This window comes from Bos grunniens, chromosome 22, assembly GCF_055505025.1.
Source record: "Bos grunniens cultivar Pamir isolate PY7600 chromosome 22, Bosgru_T2T1.0, whole genome shotgun sequence".
NCBI classification, from domain to species: domain Eukaryota; kingdom Metazoa; phylum Chordata; class Mammalia; order Artiodactyla; family Bovidae; genus Bos; species Bos grunniens.
Window position 1 is genome coordinate 30,861,725 of NC_141186.1, and position 21,036 is coordinate 30,882,760.

The window sequence follows — 21,036 nt, forward strand, 5'->3', positions numbered from 1 at the left end:
TCATTCAAGACCCGTAACTTGCATTTCTTACCACAGCTCATGCATATAGGGGACCCTTCTCTTAAAATTTTGCGCTCGTTATTGCTTTGCTTTTCAAACATGCTTACGCTCTTTTTCCTGTTTACCTGTAAATACGTCAAGAGTAGAGGCCATCTCTGCTCTCGGCCACCGTTACCTTTAGTGTCTGACATAGAACCTGGCCCAGTGGATATTAACTCCCATTGACCAGGTGTGTGACTGTCGGAGGCATACCCACAGTGACTGTAGCTTACAAGGTATCGTTTAGACACCACTGCCTCTAGGAAATCTCTGACAGCCTAACTGTCTGTCTGGCTGGACACAAGCTTGCCTCCCTTTTGAACTGTCTCAGCAACTTTTCTTCATTACCAAAGCTGTACATATATTCCTTTCTCCTTTCAGTTCTAGCTCTTTCTCCATCCCTGCCTTCCTGCCAGGTTGGCTTAGGTGGAATTCCTATTGTTGTGGTTTGGTGCCTGACGTAATAATAAAAGGTAGCATAGACGAAATAATATCTGGCACTTTACATCTTTTCTCACCAAAATGACCTAAAAGAAGGTCAGCACTATGACTGTTCCCATTTCACAGATGAGGAAAATGAGACTTGTGAACATAAGCAATAAACATCTGTCAAATGAAGGAAGACAATGCTGTATCTACATTATTCTTCCTGAACATTCTTCATTTTTTCTCTAGGGCTCAAGCCTTTATGCCGATCCTTGGGCATATTATTCAGAAATAAATGGGAAAATTAAATGAAGTACATACAAGTTTTCTGAGTGTGGTTAGCAACTTTTTTATTGTTTGAGACATCTGTATTTTCTTTCATATTATTTACCTAATTTTCTATTGGACTTGACTTATTCCCTTATTGATTTATAGAGATTCTTATGTACCATAATATTTAGACCTTTTTTCGTAAGTTAACTATGATATGCACTATTTACCCAATGTTTCTGTGATACAATTTGGAATGCTGTTTTAGCCATATTCAATTTTAATATACTTTTATTTTTTAGTGGTTTAGTTACAAATTCTGAGCTTTTTGTTATTATGCTCAGAAATGCATTCCTGCCTCTGAGGTGACAAGAAAATTTCCAATTTTAAAAAATATTAAATAATAAATTCAGGTATCAATTTTTAAAAATATCTATTGTCTCTATACACCACAAAGTTGTCAGGAATCTGAAGGTGGCATCTAAAATTGTCTTTTAATATACTTTGCCTTTCACATGTACAAGGATATTTCAAAATAAAAAATACATAAAATGAAAAATAAATTCATACATGACTAGGATCATAAAAGACACTCCCTACCTTGGTGCACAATCACTTATTCATTCAGTTATTGACTCATCCTGTTTATTTAGCCCCTGTGGTATACAGAGATGATTTAGACTAGAAAATACTCCTGTTAAATGCAGTGGGGATTCCAGCAGTGTGAACTGATGCATCTTTTCAAAGGATCCCTCAGGCTGCAGTACGGAGGAGAGATTTTTAGGGGGCAAAGAGGGAAGTAAGGAGAGACAGGTAGGGCAGTGATACCCACCTGTAGCAAACCCAGAATTTGGTCAGAAGAAGCAAGATTTAAAGCTGACTTCTGCGAATTAGGGCCAGAGCACCATTGCTGTTGCAGAGATTCTGGCCAGTTCAGGCGCCCAAATGAAATACTACTTTGAACCTGGAGCAGAGTGGGACTTTGTGTGCGGGACCATTCACAGCAAAGCTGGACAGGTGGCAGCCCTGCTCGCTTGGCGCCAGCAAGTGGAGCGGGCTCATGGGTGATGGATGGCTTTACATTGTTCTGAACACAGCGCAGAGTGGGGGCGGCGGGGGGGATGACCCCTGGGGAGCTCAGAGAAGTCTCTGGGCTTTTCTTACACATTGTCTTCCCCTTAGTATCCAGCCAAGGTATTAACTCTGTGTTCCAGCCACGTTTCCACCTAGAAATCTCACTATTGCTCCATATACTCTTGTCCATGGTCCTGGTATTTATATTTTTGCACATTTTAACCTGAAAGTCTGTGCACTTTTGGTGAAAATGAGACAATTAAAATAGCTTGCAAAGCATAGTGAGGGTTTTTTCTTTTTAAAGGTAGAAAGAATGTGACGACATGCAATTTATTACTATGCTCCTCCCTTTCTTGAAGGTCCATGGACATTTTCTGCTCAATCAGTGTTTTATTTTTTTGCACCTCATTTTATAACTGATTCTTCCCCTTGACTTCCCAGTCTCGGGAGACAACAGTATTTCTCTTAAAAACAGAGAGGGCGAATGGGTCCTATGTGTGTGTTGGTTTGCCAAGACAATTCTCATGAAAAGGACTAGGACTGCTAAGCCATTTTTTAATATAAGGAGGTCTGTGTTTGGGCATTGAAATTAATTTCCCTTATCTCACCATACAAATAGCCACCCTGGCTTTTTTGATTTATTATCTAGGATGGTTCAGCAGCACTAAAATCAGAGGACGGGAAGACATCACCTTTACGTGGCATCATTAGTCACAGTATTCAAAGCATCACCCTGAGTGGGGTGCTTTGCACGGGCTCCTGCCATGCCATGGGAATACCCCGTTTTTGTCCTGTGTGCCAGAGACTTTGGGCCCGGTCATGAATTCCAGGCTACATTTTTTTAATTCTTAATAAGTTACCCCCACCCTAAAATCCTTCTTGTCTTTCCTCTCTAACATACTGTAAAGGAGCTTTCGAGATTACACATATAATCCCTGACTAGAGACAAAGTACTGACTTGGAGGAAAAAAAAATACTATTTTTATTTACTTTTTAGATTTTTTTACATATTGGAATATAGTTGATTTGCAATGTTAGTTTCAGGTGTACAGCAAAGTGCAATTAAATTCTATGTATATCTTATTATGCATATATCTATATCTTTTTCAGATGCTTTTCCCATATAGATTATTACAGAGTACTGAGTACAGTTCCTGTGCTGTACAGTAGGTCCTTGTTGATTATCTACTTTATATATAGTAGTGTGTATAAGTTAATCCCAACATCTTAATTTATCCCTCCCTCTCACCTTTTCCCTTTGGTAGCCATATATTTGTTTTCTATTTTTCAAATAAGTTCATTTGTATTGTATTTTAGATTCCACATATAAGTGATATCATATGATACTTGTCTTTCTATGACTTCATTTGCTATGATAATCTCTAGGTTCATCTATGTTGCCACAAATGACACTGTTTCATCATTTTTCATGGCTGAGCAACATTCCATTGTATAAATGTACCACATCTTCTTTATCCATTCATTTGTTGGTGGACATTTAGGTTGCTTTCAAGTCTTGGCTGTTGTACATAGTGCTTCAGTGGACATTGGAGTGAGTAAAAGAAGCTTATCTCAAAAGATTGTATGCTTTATGATTCCATTTATATTGACGTTCCTGAAAAGGCAGAACTACAGTGATGGGGAAATAGACGAGCGGTGACTGAGGGTTAGGGATGGTGGGAGGGTGTGAATATGAATGGAAGTACAAGGAAGTTTGGAGGGTAATGGAGCTATTCTGTATCCTGATCCTGGTAGAGTGTATGAATGTATACCTGTGTTAGAATTCATGGTGCTGTACACCTCCCACACCCCAGGAGTCAGTTTCACTATTTGGTAACTTAGAAACCTGAACCCCAGCTTCTGCATGCGACCTGCAAGTGGCAGCATCTGTCTCACTTCAGCTGCTTCTGGCATCCTGGCCCCTCCTGTCAGGTCCTGTTCACTCCAGGTCACTTGTGTCCTCTCTGCCCGGGAATCTCTCCCACCTCACCTGGGTGCTGGGCATCCTCTGCTGCTCCGGTGTGGGGACCCAGCACTTGCTCTGGATGAGTCTCGTCTGCACACCTGCCCCTGGCTCTTTGTAGGGGCTGCCCTACCCCCTCAGGGTGACTTCAGGAGAGTGATTTTATTGTTTACTCCCCAGCCCTCGTAGGAAGGTGACAAGTAAGGCAGTGAGGATGAGAGGGAAGTCAGTGCCCTGCACTCACCGGCGAAGATCAGCCTTTATTTTTGTTTTACTTGTGTATTTTTTCCTGGCTGCACTGGCCTCTGACCCCCTGGCTGAAATTCCTTACCTCCTTTTGCTCTTTCAGCAGGGGAATCCTCTTTTCTGGCTTTGCCCAAACTACTTGTTGAAAAGCAATAAATCATGGTTTTAAAGACCTTGATAGTCTCTTTTTTTTCCCTTTGAGCAAAATTATGTGGCAAAATCATGACTGCAGAGGGGTTTTCTCACTTTTTTCCTCAGCGATTAGATGGGTTTTATAGTGTACCATGAAAAGGCGTTAGTGGTAAAATCCTTATTATGGATATATTGTTGCATATTAGGTTGGCCAAAAAGTTCATTCAGGGTTTTCGATACCATCTTACAGAAAACCCAGAGTAAACTTTTTAGCCAACCCAGTATTTCCTGAGCCCCATCTTCCAAATTTTTCCAAATTCCCTTGGGGAGAGAACAGACTTTTGGGGGGGAAGAAAAGTAGCTTCTATTCTGGAATCCATAGCAATAGTAATAATAATAACACAACAGTATTTCTATGGTGCTTACTGTAGGTGCCAGACACGTCCTAAGAAGCAGCTTATATATTATTTCACTTACTCCTCATGGCAGCCCTAGAAGGTAGTAGTGTCATAACTTCCCGTTCATATGCGTGAAAACCACAGCACAGCCCAGGCGGTTACATCAGGTTGGGGGGAAGCTGGGATTTGAACCCAGCCTCCACCTTCCAGATGACTGTGGAACAGATGGAAGAAGGAAGATGGGAGACCTGGTCTTCCTCCCCAGAACCCCAGGCTGACCTCTCTTTCCTTCTCTCCTGGAAGGTATCTCCACCCCTTTGCACGGTCTGAAAGATGCTCCAGAATGGTTTGGGATGCTCCTTTTCATCCAAAGATGATTCCATATTTGTCTCTTGATCAGTATTAACACAGGTCATTGGAATAATTGGAAAAGTGAGCTAAAAATCAAAAAGACTCATGAAAGCAGTACCAAACTCACATCATATCTTGAATTGTGCTTTTACAGCTTTCAAAGTCCTCAACTCTGTGTTCTTCAAAGACGCCCGTCATCATTACCCATTCTCATCATCTGTTTTTACAGGAGCAAAAGGTGAGGCCCACAGAGAAGTGAGTGGCTTGTTCTAGTTCACCACATTGGTCCTTTTAGGACTGGAAAGCAAGCTCAGTTTTTCCTTTCTTTTCCCCTTCTCCCATCCTCTCTTCCATTTAAGTTCTTATTCTTTGAATAAGAGAAACTGTTCCATTTACTTAAGATACAGGCAATGTAGTTTCATCTTTTTTTCTACATATAATGATTTTCTTTTGCTGTATAAACTCATTACCATGAACGTAGCAGCTTAAGACATCCATCTGTTGCTCTCAGTTTTGTAAACCACAGGTCCAGACATAGAGCTGCTGGCTTCTGTGCTCAGAACATTAGGAGGTTCAGTGTGTCAGAGGGGTTACCCAGACTGAGTTCTTGTCTGGAGGCTCTGGAAAATAATCTACTTCTTAGCTCTGTCAGGTTTTTGGTAAAATTCAGTTCATTGGGGTTGTAGGACTGAGATCCTCATTTCCTTGCTATCAGTCAGCCAGGGGCCACTCTTGACTTCTAAAGGCTACCCACAGTTCCATGTGATCGCCTCTGACAGCATTGGTACATCACATCTTTCTTGACTCTTAAATGTTGAACTTTCTCTGTTTCTGATCCCTAAACCCTAATATAAACTGCAAAATATGAAGTCCATATGATTCTTTCAGGTCTGCTCAAATTATCTCCCTCTCCTAAGGTCAGCTGATTTTGGGCTGTAATTACAGCTGCAAAACCCTTCAGATTAATACCTTGATAGTGTTTGCTTGAATATCTGAAACAAAGGGTAGGGATGTGGAAGTTCATCTTAGAATTCTGCCTATCACCAATACATTACAGCGTTAAAAAGAGGTAAAGACAGGAAGAAGGGCTAACTCTAATCTCTATTTTTCAGTAGTAATTACATAAATTCCTTTTTGCCTTTTGCCAATCTGATGCATTTTGTATTTATTAGGCCATTTGATTAAAAGCATGTTCATAATCTGTGCAAGCTTTTTGTGTTAAAAGAATTGAAAAATAGATGAGGTAGGCATAATATTTTTGAACAACGCAATGAACTGTTACTATTTGACAAGTTTTTAGCATTGTTTTAGCATTTTTTAGCATTGTTTCAACCTGTTCTTTTTTTCTCAGCCTCTGTGGTCCACCTCCTTGACCTTTCTCCCTCCGCTCTTTGGCTGTCTTGTCTACTTGTCTACTTGCAGGTCTCACCTTAAATATCACCTCCTCATGGACACATTTCTTGATGGCCTTACCTAGTAGGTTAAGAATGACAAGTATGTGAAATTGTTTTATTCAGGCTTCCTTTGTAATGACTCTCTAATTACTTCCGGGTTTGTGGATTGCCAATATCTTATCTGTTTCTCATAGACTGTAAACCTTGCAAGGGGAACCTTCATAGGCCTCGTGCCCAGACTGTGCTAGTTCAGAGGAAGCATCAAAAATGATGTGTAAATGAAAGGTTTTATAGAAAAGGTAACTGTAACATTGGTTTAGAAAAGTTGCTAGAGTAGTGAACCAAGTTAATCATGAGCTCACTGCTAAAGCATTTGTTGTTTGAAAAGCACCCAAATGACTGTCATAAAGATCTTGCAAGAGGGGAGATTCTGAAGAATGGTGGTGCCAAAGAGGAACAGTTTCCGTATTGTCCTTTGAAATAGGCAGCTCCACTGGACAGGAGGTGAGTGAGGTGTCTGCAGATCACAAACCACCTGATGTTTGGAGCACCAGTTCCTGCTAAGTTTTAATGCCTAAAGCCAGAGGCCTCTTTCCTCCCGGCTTACCTTTGAACAGCTCCCTTCTCTGATTGTCTCCTAAGCTTCACCTTCACCTCCAAGCAGTCCTCTACCCACTTGACCTTGGGCAAGTTAGCCTCCTTGAGCCCTATTTTCCTCCTCTGGAAAATGAGTACAATAATTCGCACCTTGAAAGGTCATTGGAAGGACAGAAGGGCAGTGAATGCAAACGCTTGACTCACATTGAGATTAATAAATGTTATTTCCATTATTAGACTCTGCATATCTGACATGGAATTGAAGTGCTCATCTTAACAACTGATTTTTTGGAAGTTGTTATAAAAGAAAGGGTTATAGTAGATTGTAGGGTCATTAGAGAAATAGTCTTCTTATTTGATTTTTATCATCATTTACTAGCTAAAGACTACCTAGATTGAAATCAATGTTTTTGTACAACAAAGGAAGCCTGAATAAAACAATTTCACATACTTGTCATTCTTAACCTACTAGGTAAGGCCATCAAGAAATTTGTCCATGAGGAGGTGATATTTAAGGTGAGACCTGCAAGTAGACAAGTAGACAAGACAGCCAAAGAGCGGAGGGAGAAAGGTCAAGGAGGTGGACCACAGAGGCTGAGAAAAAATTTTTATGTACAACTATCCTAAGCACAATTTATATACTTTTTTTTCCCCCTCTTGATGATTCAGAAGTCACTCCAGAGCCTTTGTAGTCCTGTGGGTTTTTATTATGAACTCCAGTTAGCATTTTATTATAGCCCTTTAGAAGTACTAGTCACTAGCAAGTTCTGAAAATCAACTTGTGTCTGTATGTTCACCTCTTGTCATTCCTTAATATATGATTAAAAAAAATATCATGTGTTGCACTAAACACAGACTGGCTTCCTCTGCCCAAGGCCTTCCCAGTTGCTCCTCTTTTTGGTGGAGAGGACTCTCCCACTCCAGCTTATTACTGGGCAGTGATAGAGCTAGAGCAGTAGTATCCTTGGAGCCTAGGAAGTGCGGTTAGTGGGCCTTCAAAGAACTCATTTGCCATAAAGTACCAGAATCAGTCAAGCTCTTCTCACATTTCCGAGGAGACTATTTTAGGGAGCAACAAGAGCAGAATAGATCAATTTACATTTCTGCTTCTTCTACCACTGTAAAAGCACTTATTTGATGAATTCTCAGGGCCGGTTAGACAGTCTCAGCAAATACAGTGATGGGAGCATAGAGCCAGCGTCTGTTTTGTTTATTATGGGGATCGTTTCTACACTCAAAGCTGCATTCCTATCTTTTCATTTATTTTGCCTGCCTTTTAATTCCCTGAGTGTGATTTAGAGGAGTCCATGCGTCGTTTTGTCGCAGTGGCGTTGGAAGTGTGTATTTCTGATTTAATTCCTGCAGTGTGAACTCAGAACAGAGGGCCGGGAGACTCCTGTGCCCCAAATTAGCTGGGAGAACTTGGACAATCAGCTCAACATCTCTATGTAGGCCCCAATTTCCTCTCCTGTAAAATGGGACTGTTCACTTCTTATCAGGGGGTATAATATAATAAAAGGAAATGCCCTGCAGATGTGAAAAAAAAATTTAAACACCATGTACCTTTCATTTTTATTTTTAATCTGAAATTAACATGCAAAATCAGGATGCTGCCATTTTCAAAGTTGTTAGCCTGCATTCATCATATTTCTAGGTGAAGTATCTGAAAGTGATTATAGGTAATAAATATCTTTTTTTAAAAAACTTATTGCAGAGGCAGTTTTTCCACTGTTAATGAGGGTAATTTGACTTGGTTGAAGGATTGCAGTTCTTAAGAATTAATGCAGTAATCCAATTCAAAGATTTAAAGAGATCTAAGATTTTTCACAGGTCGCGTGCTAGTGAATGTGCTGCTCTCACATAGCAGCTAATGGACTTGAACGCCAGTCTGTCATTTACTGTTCCCTCCCCAGGAGCAGCTATGCCCTTGGTGGTGAGTCTACTCTCCAGCATTGCAGGTTATTTAGAAGTGTGGTGCATTTGTAACACTTTTGAGAGATAGTATCCTATTCCTCTCAGTCCCTAATTACTATAAAAACTGGGGTTATCTTTCTTAATTACACGTTTGAATCCTAATCTGCTAAGGTCTGAAGAATATCAGACTCAGAGGAGCTGCCTTCTCGCCTCTTTTTTTCAGAGAAAGGCCTTGTATTTTGTTTTGTGTTTTTCAGTGTATTCTTAAAAGCTAATTCCTGTATCATTTTATTTGTACCTATAGGTTAATTCATGTGAAGACAAAGGTTACCATGCATGGTATTCATAACTTTCCATTTTTGATAATGAGGTACTAAGAACAGCTAACAATATTTTGTAAAGCCTTATTTGTAAAGCATGGTAGAAATGCTCTTCTTTCCCAATTCCATTATGTTTCCTAAATTTGAAAAAATCCCATTTTGAAGCAATTAGAAGTCTGTTCTTCTCTTTCCACGTGTGTATGTACTCAGGAACCTTTGTTCCTTAATTAGGAAAAGAACTAGAGCTCATTAATTGTGGTTCCAAGTGATGTCTGCTCGATTGTTGGGGCACTGATACACTACAAAGAAAGATCTAGTCTAGATCTGAGAGGGTACCAGCATTTCTGAGAACCAGTAAAAGATAAATGGGCAGCAGAGGGTCCTTGTATGGTCGACCTCACATCCTGGCCTGTCCTTGAGGGCCTGGCTAGCTGCTCATCAGTTTTAAAGCCACAGAAATGTATGTACTCACAGAAGGGGGGAAAGGGAGAAGGTGCAACTTAGGTAGAAATATAGAACTTTGCCTCCGTTTAAAACCTATGATCTTTAAAAAAAAAAAAAGGAAAAAAGAAGTCAAGAATCTCTTTCCGATTTTTTGATACTTAAAGGACCTCCTCTAGATGCCTGTAGATGTTATTGAAAGTGAATGAATTGCTGGCAAACATGATAGAAGACAGATATCCTAATGTTTTCCAGGCTGATTTTCATTGCTGGCATGAGCACAGGAGGCATTGCAAGAGTTTTGAAAGCTAAAACTCCCAAACTGAATTGGCAAATCCTTAGGCCCGCATCTTTGTCATCAAAAGAGAGCCCTAATTTCCACGACAAGAACAGACACTTCCCCAGCCTCCAAAACAGTTAATGCATCTACATGTTCCCAGAAATATGAGTAGTACAAACGGTAGATGCTTCTCACTCGTCAAGATCTGGGTTCCAGAAACAGGGAGGTGAGCAACTTGAGTGGAAACTCTCTGACCACGTAGATGATGTTGTCCTGTGGGTTGGCTGGCCTGGCGAGGGAAGGCTGAAATGAAGGATGAGAAGAAGAAAGCCAAATGTCAGTTTGGAAACCATACAATGGAAATATGCACCTAATTTGAGGGACAGTTGCTTCTCTTCCAGAAGATTCTGTCCAATCAGATGGCTACCATCCCTGCCAGAGGATAAACTGCCTTTACCCTTTCATGTTGATGGAGACATTATTAGCAAAAGGGAACACTTCATAAAGGTGGCAGAGATCTGGCAAGTAAAGGCGTGATACCATTTCCCCTGTGCTGATAATGGTGTGGATCAGAAACAGTGAATGTGGAAACAGATATTTCCCTGAAATGTTCTACCATTTAAAGAGACATGTCCAGCTAGCAGACATGTCTCTCTATATTTTTACATAATATAATACATATTTTATATAATATAATTTATATATGTATATTTCTCCATCAGTAATCTTTTTTACTTTGTATTTCTCAGAGAAAGAAAAATCGATTTTAAAATGTAAAAACCTGTTCTTCAATTGACGATGCAAAAATCTCATTGCAGTATTTATTCCAAACCTGCTCTCATAATGTTCAGTCAAGGAGAAAACAGCAAAAAACAGTTGTTGATGGACTTAGCACAGAACTGGATTAAATAAGCATTAGTCTACTGAAGCTGATTACAGGAATATGAAAATGCAGTATCTTAATGGTACATATTTTTATGTGGCAGCTCAGTTGCCTTTCATTTTGCAGCTAATATGTCTATTCTTATGAGTCATTTACTTCTTTAATTACCTTTTGCAGGCAAGGCACCATGGTATATTAATGTGAATGATTTTTACTGCCAGTTTATCATACAATGCCCCAGAAGTTGAAAGGCGTAATTGACTTGGAAGAACAGCTCATGAAGGAAACAATATTTAGTTGACAGTTTTCCTTGTACTCTCTGTTGACGTTTATGAGTTTACACTATGCTAAAGGAGTAATAAACACAATTTTCTTTCAATAACAGGAAAGGGTAGCTTCTCAAATACATTTGTGGAAAAATACATTTGTTCATTTCTTGAATAATATGGAAATAACACATTTCCAGTGATAAGACCTCTCAGATTGCCAATTGAATTAAACCTTTGAAGGTGCATTTATAACCTGTCTCAGAGCATTAGGAGATATTAGGGTTCATGTGATTGAATCGATTTAATGAATATTTAAATTATAGACAGATTTGGATAAATCATATTTAAATCTGGGTGTTAGAGGAAGACTATTTGACATCATCCTCCCAATTTCTAGAGGGAAGTAAAGTGGGAAGGGAGCTGGGGAACTGTCTGGAGGAAGATTTTCTTTCGCCTAAAGCGAGGGGAAGTCTGACATTACATTTTAGGGGAAAGAAAAGGGGGCCCATCAGTACAACTCCTTATAAGGTCTGGGCTTTGAATGGTTAAACTCAAGACCTGGGTGGATTGCTGCTGTTCTGGGGTCTGGAATGGTGCCTTGAGTTGATGGGGACAGTGAGCAAGTGCTCTTGTTTTTGACCATCATTTCCAATGTTCCCTGGGCCCTCCACTGGCTCGCTGGCTTTGGGTAGGCCCTGGTTTGGCACATCGGTTTCGAGGGAGTTAAACTTTTCACAGTTTTCTGGATTGTTTGCAGTTCAGTCCTGTGCAGCATAATGAAAGTTTTCTAGCCATCTGTTGTTAAGCTGGCGGAGAGCAAGGCCAGTATATCCAAACAAAGTTCTGGCCTGCTGTAAACGGAACCTGTCGGTTTAGCATAGCTTTCCTGACCCCTCCAGCGAACGGGGCAGCCCTTGGTACCAGGCACTCACTGCATGGAGCTTTCAAAAGGGAACTATTTTCGGGGTGGGGGGTGAGGGCCTGTTTACTTTTTCCCTCCATGTTCCTCTCACTGGCTTGGACTAGTTTATACTTAATCTTTAAATGGATAAATGGTTCCTTGTGCCCCCTCCTTTTTTGGAGAAGGAAGAATTTGGTCTTAATAGGAGAGTGTACCTTTTAGAACAAGGTGTGAGTGTCTACAGTGTGTGCGTCAGGCACCAGCAATTTAAAAGTGTTCTACCCAGTAGTTCTGTTTCACCATTTTGTCTTGCAGGATTTGGGGACAAATAGTCCAGGTGATACAAGCTCCTATATTTATTACTTAGCTTATATAACTAAAAGTGTTTCATAACTTTAAAAGGACTCCCACCCTCCCCTTTCTTGCGCATTTTATATTTATTATTAGAAGTTTAGTACACGGCATAACTTAGAGAATAGCCATTTGAATGTGCTCCTAGCTCTGTGGGGTGTTCCCTATCCTCGGTTCTTATTTACAAGGTATATTATGTATGTATGGCTTTTAACTGCCCAGCTTAGCCTTAGAATCGTACCACTGTTTTGTGTTATTCTGTAACACGTTTAATTCTTACTTCCTGTTTCACAGTTTGCTTGGCTCTGTATGAAACATTCCTGCACATTCAGATCCTTGATGTACATATATGTCTGTCTCAACACCTGTCTAAACCTACCCCGAACTTCTGTGGGTTTCCTTTTGTTAATGACACCTCATAGGTGCTGTTGTATTTTTATCTTGGTCTTGCTGCAGTGTATTTCCTGTCCAGCATTGGTTACATTTGTGCTCTGTTAAGAGAGGGCTCTGGGGAGCCATTGTCAAACCTCTGTATCCATCTCAGTTGTTTAAAATATCCAGGGAGAATGGCCACTGTCACTGAATAACTGTGTCAGCCACTCCCCTGGCTGCCTTAGCCCCTCCGGATGAGAAGCAGGCCACAGCCCCACATAGTAGTTACAAAGAAAAAAGGTACCGAAAGGATGCACGTTTGTCTAAAGGACCAACAGGAGGGGGTTTGGAGTCAACTTTAACTGCGGTCCAGGAATGTACATGGGTCAGGGATACCATAAATGGCGGTGGGGGGCAGAGGGACAGCCGAAGAACCAAAGGGATAAAATAGGAGATACAAGGCTTCTCCTTTAAGGGACCAAGAGTTTTGCAAGAGTGAAAAATATTCAATTTAAAATTTAAATGAATGCACTTACTTGGAAATACCATACAGTCATAATCTGTTTGTAAGGTGACTGACATATAAAGTGCTTTTTTGTTTTAAGGTAAAAAAAAAAAAATGTATTCGGGGTAGAGTTTCGGGTGTAAATGTCAGGTGCAACGTAACGTGTGTTCAAGAGTCAAGCAAATAACCTTGGCATTTAGGACACTGCCTTTTAGAACATGAAATTGTTTTTTGTTGTGTGTTCTTTTCTTTTTTTTTCAAAGGAGGACTACATTAAGGGGTCACCTATTAGCTGTGTTTTTGCTGTCTTAAACTCAGCCCTTCTGTCTATTAAAATCAAACCACTGTGTAAACATTCCAGTGTTGTTCTTGGTCTCTACAATGGCCACGGGGATCAGGTTTCACCTGCCTGCACATCTTCAAGCAATTAGAGCAATTAGCGTGAAGCCATTTCACATTCAAGGATTCAAGGTCTATGGTGACATTCAAGTCCAGGAGAAGTCTGAAAGGGAGAGAGAGGAAGCGGCCCAGAGCATGGCTACTCTTCCATGGCCCTAAGCAGACAATTTCTCTTTTAAAAATGGTAACTCTTTAATGATATTGTTATGAGGTTTTTAAAGGACAGATCAAAAGTTGTTTATATCAAAAAACCCCAACAGTCATTTAATTATACTAATGAAGGTCTTTATACATGGCAGATTTTTTAAAAAGACTTTTAATGGTCGTGAGAAATGAAGTGTTCCTGTTCCTTGCATCACCATGGGGGTGACAGCATTCTTTGCAGAGCAAAGATGCATTTTATAATATATAAAGGAATTTGCATTGCGCTTTACATGGTAAACCTCCCAGTTTGGGGTAAAGGGAACCATTATAGCTACGTCAAATATTTAGTTGGCAGACTTTTGGTGAGTAAGTATTAAAAGCAATTTTTTTTTTTTTTTTTTACACTTGGAGAAGAATAGTGGCAACTTTCATATATGGAACTTGTACAGTTTAAAGACAAATGACCAACTGAGCACATCAGACAGCTGTGTAAGCGTGACCGAAGGTGCCTTTTAACAAAATCAGCTCAGAATCTGGGAGGGTTTTTGTTGTGTTTGTTTGTTTTGTTTGTTTTTCGAATGTGTAGCTTAGTTACCCAGGAATCTTGTTTGCATGAGGCAAACCCTAAACTGATTACAGCTTTTTACATTGGTTAGTAGATTTTTAAATCCACATTGCACTGTTGGGTTATTATGCAGAGATGAGAGGAGGGGCTAATTTTCAAAATCCATGGGTGCTGCAGAAAAGATCTGGCTCTGTACTCCCTGGAGGTGTTTGCAATCAGGAGTAACTGCAGGCTAAATTATAATTTGGAATTCTGTTGCCCTTTAACCTGATGCTGCCTGTTCACATCCAGTGTTTGTTAACAAACAGCTCTAAGCACAAAATTGTTGGGAGAATTACTTTTTCATTATACGCACTGACTTTAATTAGAATAAGCGGCTTATTTTTAAAAGAAATAATTGTGTGCCTCTAAGAAAGTTCTTGCCATAATTCCTTTATGAAATTGCCTTAGTTGACTTCAAAGCGAGTAGGTGTTGAACAGTTCTCTATCCATCACCCTGAACACATCTATCTGTGTGACGGAGTCTGGAGCATTCCTATTCATTCGGTAATGAGCCATTTTTAGGTAACCGGACTGCTTAGAGGTCTCTCACAGGGCTCAAAGCACTAGAGCTCTTCTGTTGAGGGCTGGCTTTCCTGGCGCCCAGGCTATGTGCCTTTTGAAACTGCATTACAGATCAGATGCAGATGATGCTAATACCATGCAGCATGCTGGACACTGAGCACGGTGAAGGTCTGTTTCCCTTGCCCCTTGGAAATGGATTGCTAGGAAGTCATTTGCAGCGTTTGTAACTAGACTGGCTGAGTTAAACAGGAACATTTGAATTGGACACTCCACCCCTTCTAAAAGTGGAGAGGCAGGCATCTAAGAGCTGCAGGGCTCAGAAGGGAGGTAAGGCAGTAAACCAGATCCCCCCCCCATCTTTTTTTTCCTCCTAGCCTTATCCTCTGTTTCTCTGATCTGCCTTTTGAACTGTTTTTGTGGCTGATCAGTTCCACCTAATATGCCTCTTGATTTCTGCTATTGTAATACTCAGGCGACATGCTGTTCTCTTGGTTTTTATAAGCTTTAGATGCTTCTGCCTGTCATATTCTGGCGGTTTATCTTCAGCGTCTGGATTTGCTTTCAGACTTGAATGTCTATCAAGCTGCCGTTGCTTTGAATGTGAGATCAAAAGAAGATGAATTCCAGTAAAAAATTTCCTTCTATGAAGAAAAGATTGGGGCCTATGTAAACATCCCACTGACAGTTCCCAGTGAGTTATTTTCGCCGAGTATTAGCACCTGGATGACAGACAGTCCAGCATTCCACGCTCAGTAACGAATCAGTTGCTTCCATGGCAGAGGAACATTGCCACACCAGCAGTGCATTTTTAGAAGGGATCCTTTTTCTTCCTCTTCCCCCTCCCCCTTGTCTTTCCCTTCTTTTTTTTTTTTTCTTTCTTTGAATATGGCTGTTCAACTCTTCATCCTATTTTTCAAGCTGACTTCTCTGCCTTCAGCAGTTTACTTTCTTCACAATATCTGTCAAGTTACTCGGGTGACGGAAGACAGGACTTTGATAATTAGTTTGGGGAGGGTTCCAGAGTGTTCATGTAGACAAACCAGGCATCTGGAGATAAACAGGTAGTTGGGTTGATTGCAGAGAAAAGGAAAAGCAGCAAAAGCAAGCTCAAGGGCATGTCCCTGGAATGCAGGCGATGTGTTCTTTAAAAATACATGTGACAAAATCCTCTAAAGTCTGCAGAATCTGAATTTTCTTTCTTCCTTTTTTCTTCCCCCCCTTTGAAGCATCCTGCCTATGTTAATGTCATCACAAAAATATCTCATGAGCAGGTTTTCCAGAACCCGTGTCGCTGTGTGTTCGTCTGGGTGAATGAGCTGTGTTTGGCTAGGGCTTGGACTAGCCAGGGCGCAATTCTGATGCTCTGTCCATGCTTGCAGACCTGGAGTGATTTAGATACAGTGTAGCCTGAATAGATTTCTTTAAGTGCTAAATGCAACTTTGAAAATTACCTGCAAGCTCCAACTGATCTTTCAACTTTGAAAGTGAAGAATTACTTGAGGAATTCTTGCGGTTTCTTTGTCATTTAGTGAGAGCCCGGGCAGCTACTGTGGAGGCAAGCGTCCCTGAGGTTGCCTACAAAGGGCAATGTTCCAGTGTGTTTTCTCCTCGAGTGTACTTCAGCCGCACAGGACTTCCTGTTTATTCAAACATCTTTTTTACCACTCGGCAACCCCCGCTTCACAGAAACAGCCAGAACCATCGACAGCAAGAAGACGGAAATCCAGAGGCAGACAGTGCGAGCTCTCTCGGTCAAAGTCTTCATTTTCTCTGTAAGTGTCCAGAGGAAAAGGAAAGGAAAGGAAAAAAAGAAAAAAAGAAAAAAAAAGGAACATTTTGCTGGGTGAAACTTTTAAAAGTAGGGATCCACTCCTGCACGGACATTCTCTGAAGGGCAAAATTAGATGATCCAACTTGTTTACTGTTCTTCCCCCCCACCACCCTCCCACCCCCATCAAAGCCGTTTTTCTTTTTAGAGCCTTGAGAGGACCGCTTCTTTCTAACTCCTTAGTGATTCAGTCTTGCTTTCAAATGTGTCTTCGGGTAGTCTCAGCTAAGTCAGCAGCCGCGGGTTGTCAGGACCGGTTTAGGGGCTTGAACGGAGATGAGAACCTTGCTCTGCTTATTTGTGATGGTGTTTTGTGTCGCCTTCTTTTCCTTCCTGTTATCACCAGGAGTCGGGGGGTGTGGGGACGGTGCCTTGGTAATTCTGCGTCTGCCGGCTTGTCCTCGATGCATGCGTCGTGACCCCGTTGTCGTTTGTGCATCGGTCTTGATAATATTTGTACCAATTTCATGCCAATAAAAGTCAGACTGCTGAAACAAGCACGGTCATTATCTCATTCATATTACTATTGTTTAAACGGAGTGAACTGCGAAAAGGAAAGAGAAAGCCCGCCTCACTTTCTGAGATGGTTGTTAACTTTGATGTGGGAAGGGTCTTTTCAGAATGCTCATCGTGGATAATTAGGATGGCAGGGAGAGCCCTCGGACCAGGGCTGCTGCTTCTCTCTGTGCCCAAGAGCCATGTGGTTGCTCCTGGGTCCTTTCTCTTGAAATGACTTTTTCGACACATGGCTTGTCAGTTTTTTAAATAAGGTTCCACCTTTTCCTGTCTGCTGTGGACATCCCTTGGGCTCCCCTCCCCTCTCCCCACACCCCTCCCCCAACCCTGACCCCCAACTTTGGTATAATTGGTAAGCCAGGTGCTAATTTTTTTTTTTTTTCTATGTACTGGTCAGGGAATAGACAGGAAGTAGAAAATTAGCTCTTTTGATCTGAAGGGAATTGTTACTACTCTAAACCTTGTTTGTTAGTCCCCAGACTAAATATACTTAAATTTTAACCTCTAAATCAGCCATCTATTAGAACAGAAAAAGAAGTAGGCTCGGCCATTGTCCCCCCACCTCTCAAGGAAGAAACATTTCTATATATAAAATAAGTAAGTGCGTGTGTGTGTATATGTGTATGGCTCTTGCTAGGCTGACTTTTTCATGTTCAGAAGTTGTTCTACTTTGCGAGGAAAAAAAAAAATTATGTTGAGACTGCCTTAAGGACAATTTGTATAACAGTAGGAGTAATTGCAGGGAAAATGGAAAGAGTGACTGGAGATATTTACTCAGATGTTAGTGTAGGTGTGGGGGCCGAAAACCCAGTGTGGGAACAGTGGGCTGCTTTTCTTGGTATCGCAGTCTATTTGATGACCATCAAATTTCCCAGCTCGCTGGTTTTGTTTTTTCTGGATGGCATGTTTGATTATTTATCAGAAGGGGAAGGGAGTAGCTGAAGCAAATAAACATGTGACCAAGTTCTGTTTTGTTTTCCACTCAGAAAGCCATGCCCTTTAACAGACATACAGAAAAGAATAAATGCATTGTTTTATGATAAAAGGAAATTATATGTGTCATTTTCTTTTTTCTAAAGGCAACCAAGTTAACCCTTAAGACTCAGGAGCCTATATGCCTTCTGAGAGTCTGCCCAGCTGTTACTGAGAATTAATCTATTGCGGTGGATGATTTTATGGCACAGGATTTCCCAGGATTAGTTGTTCTGTAGTTTGGCTTTTCTAGGTGCTTTTCTTAGTTCTGCCTGCCTCAGTAGCTCTGTTTTTATGATGTGTGTGAGAAAGAGAGAGAGTGTTTGTGTGTGTGTGTGTTTTAAATAACGATGCCATTGGGTAAATCAGCAGTTCTTACAGTTTTGTTGAAGGCTATATTATGACTTTCCATTGAAACATAAACAGCTCAGTTAAAGGAAAATATACCAGAGTTTCTGTAATCAGTGAGCAGCAACATTTTATTAGTGCCCAACTTTTGCTTCTCTCTTAAAACATGTCAGGCAGGTGGTATCCTTCAGAGAGTCTACTTGTAGGTTTCCAAGATACCCTCAAAACATCTTTCCATCTTTACTGTTATGACCTGCAGGGCTGTTGGCCGTCTCAGATCAAGTCCTCTAGAGACCTTGGGAAGGTCTCGAGTCTACATGAAATGTAGATTTTTTTAAACAAGCAAACCAAAAAAAAATGTTTTCTCTTTGTTTTCATCTTCTGGCAGGGCTTGCATCAGTGCCTGGCGACATTCTTTATACATAGGCACGCACTGACCTACATGTACATGCACAGACGGGCACGTTTTGTAATAACTGCAGCATGATTTTGTGCAGGGGCTGCCCCCTGTGTCCACACCCTGAACAAACGATCCTAGCATAGTGCCTGGCCCGGTCATATCAAGCCCTTATAAACCACAGCTGAAAATCTGTTTTGTTGCCTATACTGTCTTGGAATGTGAATTGGAAATATGAACACAGAGGGATTCCCTCTCCATTGACTATATAAGGGAACAATGCAGTCAACCCTCAAACACAGTGTAGCTTCCATCAGGATCGCCCTGCTTGCCTGTGCCTGGGAGGTGGCTTTGTGCTGGAGAGGACAACCATAGAAGCACTAACCTTTCCACTGCCTGTCTTCGTCACCTTGGGTGACTCTCCGAAAGGCACTTGAGTTGGATCATCATACTTTGTACTTATACAGAGCCTTTTGTCTGTACAAATCAAAGTGCCTGACTAATGCTAACTCATTAATACTCGGAACACCCTTGGGACATAGGTAGGCTGTGAAGATGATCCCTCTTTTGAGGTGGGAAAACGTCCTCTTGTTAAAATAGTTTATAATTTCCGGGTGTGTCTGTATTTCATGGTCAGGCAAGACCTGAAAAGGGTATGATCTAGATGCCATGAGGAACATTTTTCCTGTGACATACTCAGCCCTGACCACAGGCAGTCTCATGAGAAAGTATTTTGCTGTGAAGAAACTGGACTGGAAAATAAATCTAGTGCGTGGTGTTGATGGAGATGGAAGGGAGGAACTGCTGGAGAGTAATCATGCTGACTTTTAATCTCTTCAGCATCGAAGTTAGGAGTTTTTGGGTTTTTTTTTTTTTTTGGATACAGATAGGGCTAAAAATTTGATTTTCGTTTTGTTTCGCTTTAACTCAACGTGATGTTGGCAATTTAACTTCCACAAAAATCAAGTTAGTTGGTTCTTTGCAAAAAAACAGACACTGCTCATTGGCTGTGCAAAGTGAGAAGTTACTCTGTGGTTGTGGGCTTGGGGGCAAAAGATTTGAAACGTTCTGTTAACCCTCAGTGTCGCTGTGTGATTCTTGAATTCTCATGTGTCTTGGATTCCTTCCTATGGTTACTACTTAACAGAATAAAAATTAGTCACATGCCATCTGCAGTTTTAAGTCTACGTTCAGACCTTTTCTGGAAGGTTTCTAGAATAGGGTGGGGGTAGAATTTAGGTTGTTTGGTTCCCAGAACTGTTTGTTTGTTGGAAGCTAAACATAGAAATTAAGTTTGAAAAATCTCCATTCAAAGAATGTTTTTAATTTGAAAAAATGATTTTCAAAAGTGTGTAAATGATGATTCCAGTGTTGCTTCAGAAAAGTAATTTACATAAGCATGCCCCCAAATGTTGGCAGGGTATCATGTGTAGATGAGGCTATTACAGTTGACTTTTTCTTTTCTGAATTAACTTAGGCATTTTTCGTATCTTCTAAGAGGAGTAATCGTTTTTAAGTGCTTTTCTAAACTTGAAGTCTAGCTGAGTTTCAGTGTTGCGCTTGTTTCAGGTGTGCCTGGCAGTGACTCAGGGCTGCACAGAACCTCTCTACACACACATATATATGTATGTGTGCATGCTTTTTGGACTTCCCAGGTGGTGCAAATGGTAAAGAACCAACCTGCTAATGCAGGAGGCATAAGAGATGGGAGCTTGATCCCTGGGTCAGAAAGATTCCTTGGAGGAGGGCACGGCAATCTACTCCAGTCTTCTTGCCTGCAGAATCCCATGGACAAAGCAGCCTGGTAGGCTACAGTCCATGGGGTCGCAAAGAGTCGGACATGACTGAAGCCACTTAGCATGCCTGCACATGTGCATCCTTTTTCCAGTTCCTTTCTACTATAGGTTATGACAAGATATTTATATAGTTCCCAGTGCTATACGGTAGATCCTTGTTTGTCTTCTTATGTATATAAAACTGTGTATATGTTAATCCCAAACTCCTAATTTATCCATCCCTCCCACTTTGCTAATCATAAGTTTGTTTTCTATGTCTGTGAGTCTATTTCTATTTTATAAGTAAATTCATGGGTGTCACTTTTTAAAATTCCACATATAGGTGATGTCATATGATACTTATCTTTCTCCAACTTAAAAACTTAAGTGCTTATTCGATAT

The 21,036-nt window shown here is 40.8% G+C and overlaps 1 protein-coding gene across 47 annotated transcripts in view; it reads left to right on the plus strand.

Moving 5' to 3' along the window:
- Positions 1–21,036, plus strand: part of FOXP1 (forkhead box P1) — a 721,956-nt gene that overhangs the window by 532,752 nt on the left and 168,168 nt on the right. For 4 of the 47 annotated variants that reach the window (XM_086366773.1, XM_086366777.1, XM_086366775.1 and 1 more), the window contains exon 1: positions 15,660–16,570. The exons of the other annotated variants lie outside the window; for them this stretch is intronic. The gene's annotated coding sequence lies outside the window, so the exon portion shown is untranslated. Of the gene's footprint in view, positions 1–15,659; positions 16,571–21,036 lie in introns of those variants that run through there. 47 annotated transcript variants of the gene reach the window in all.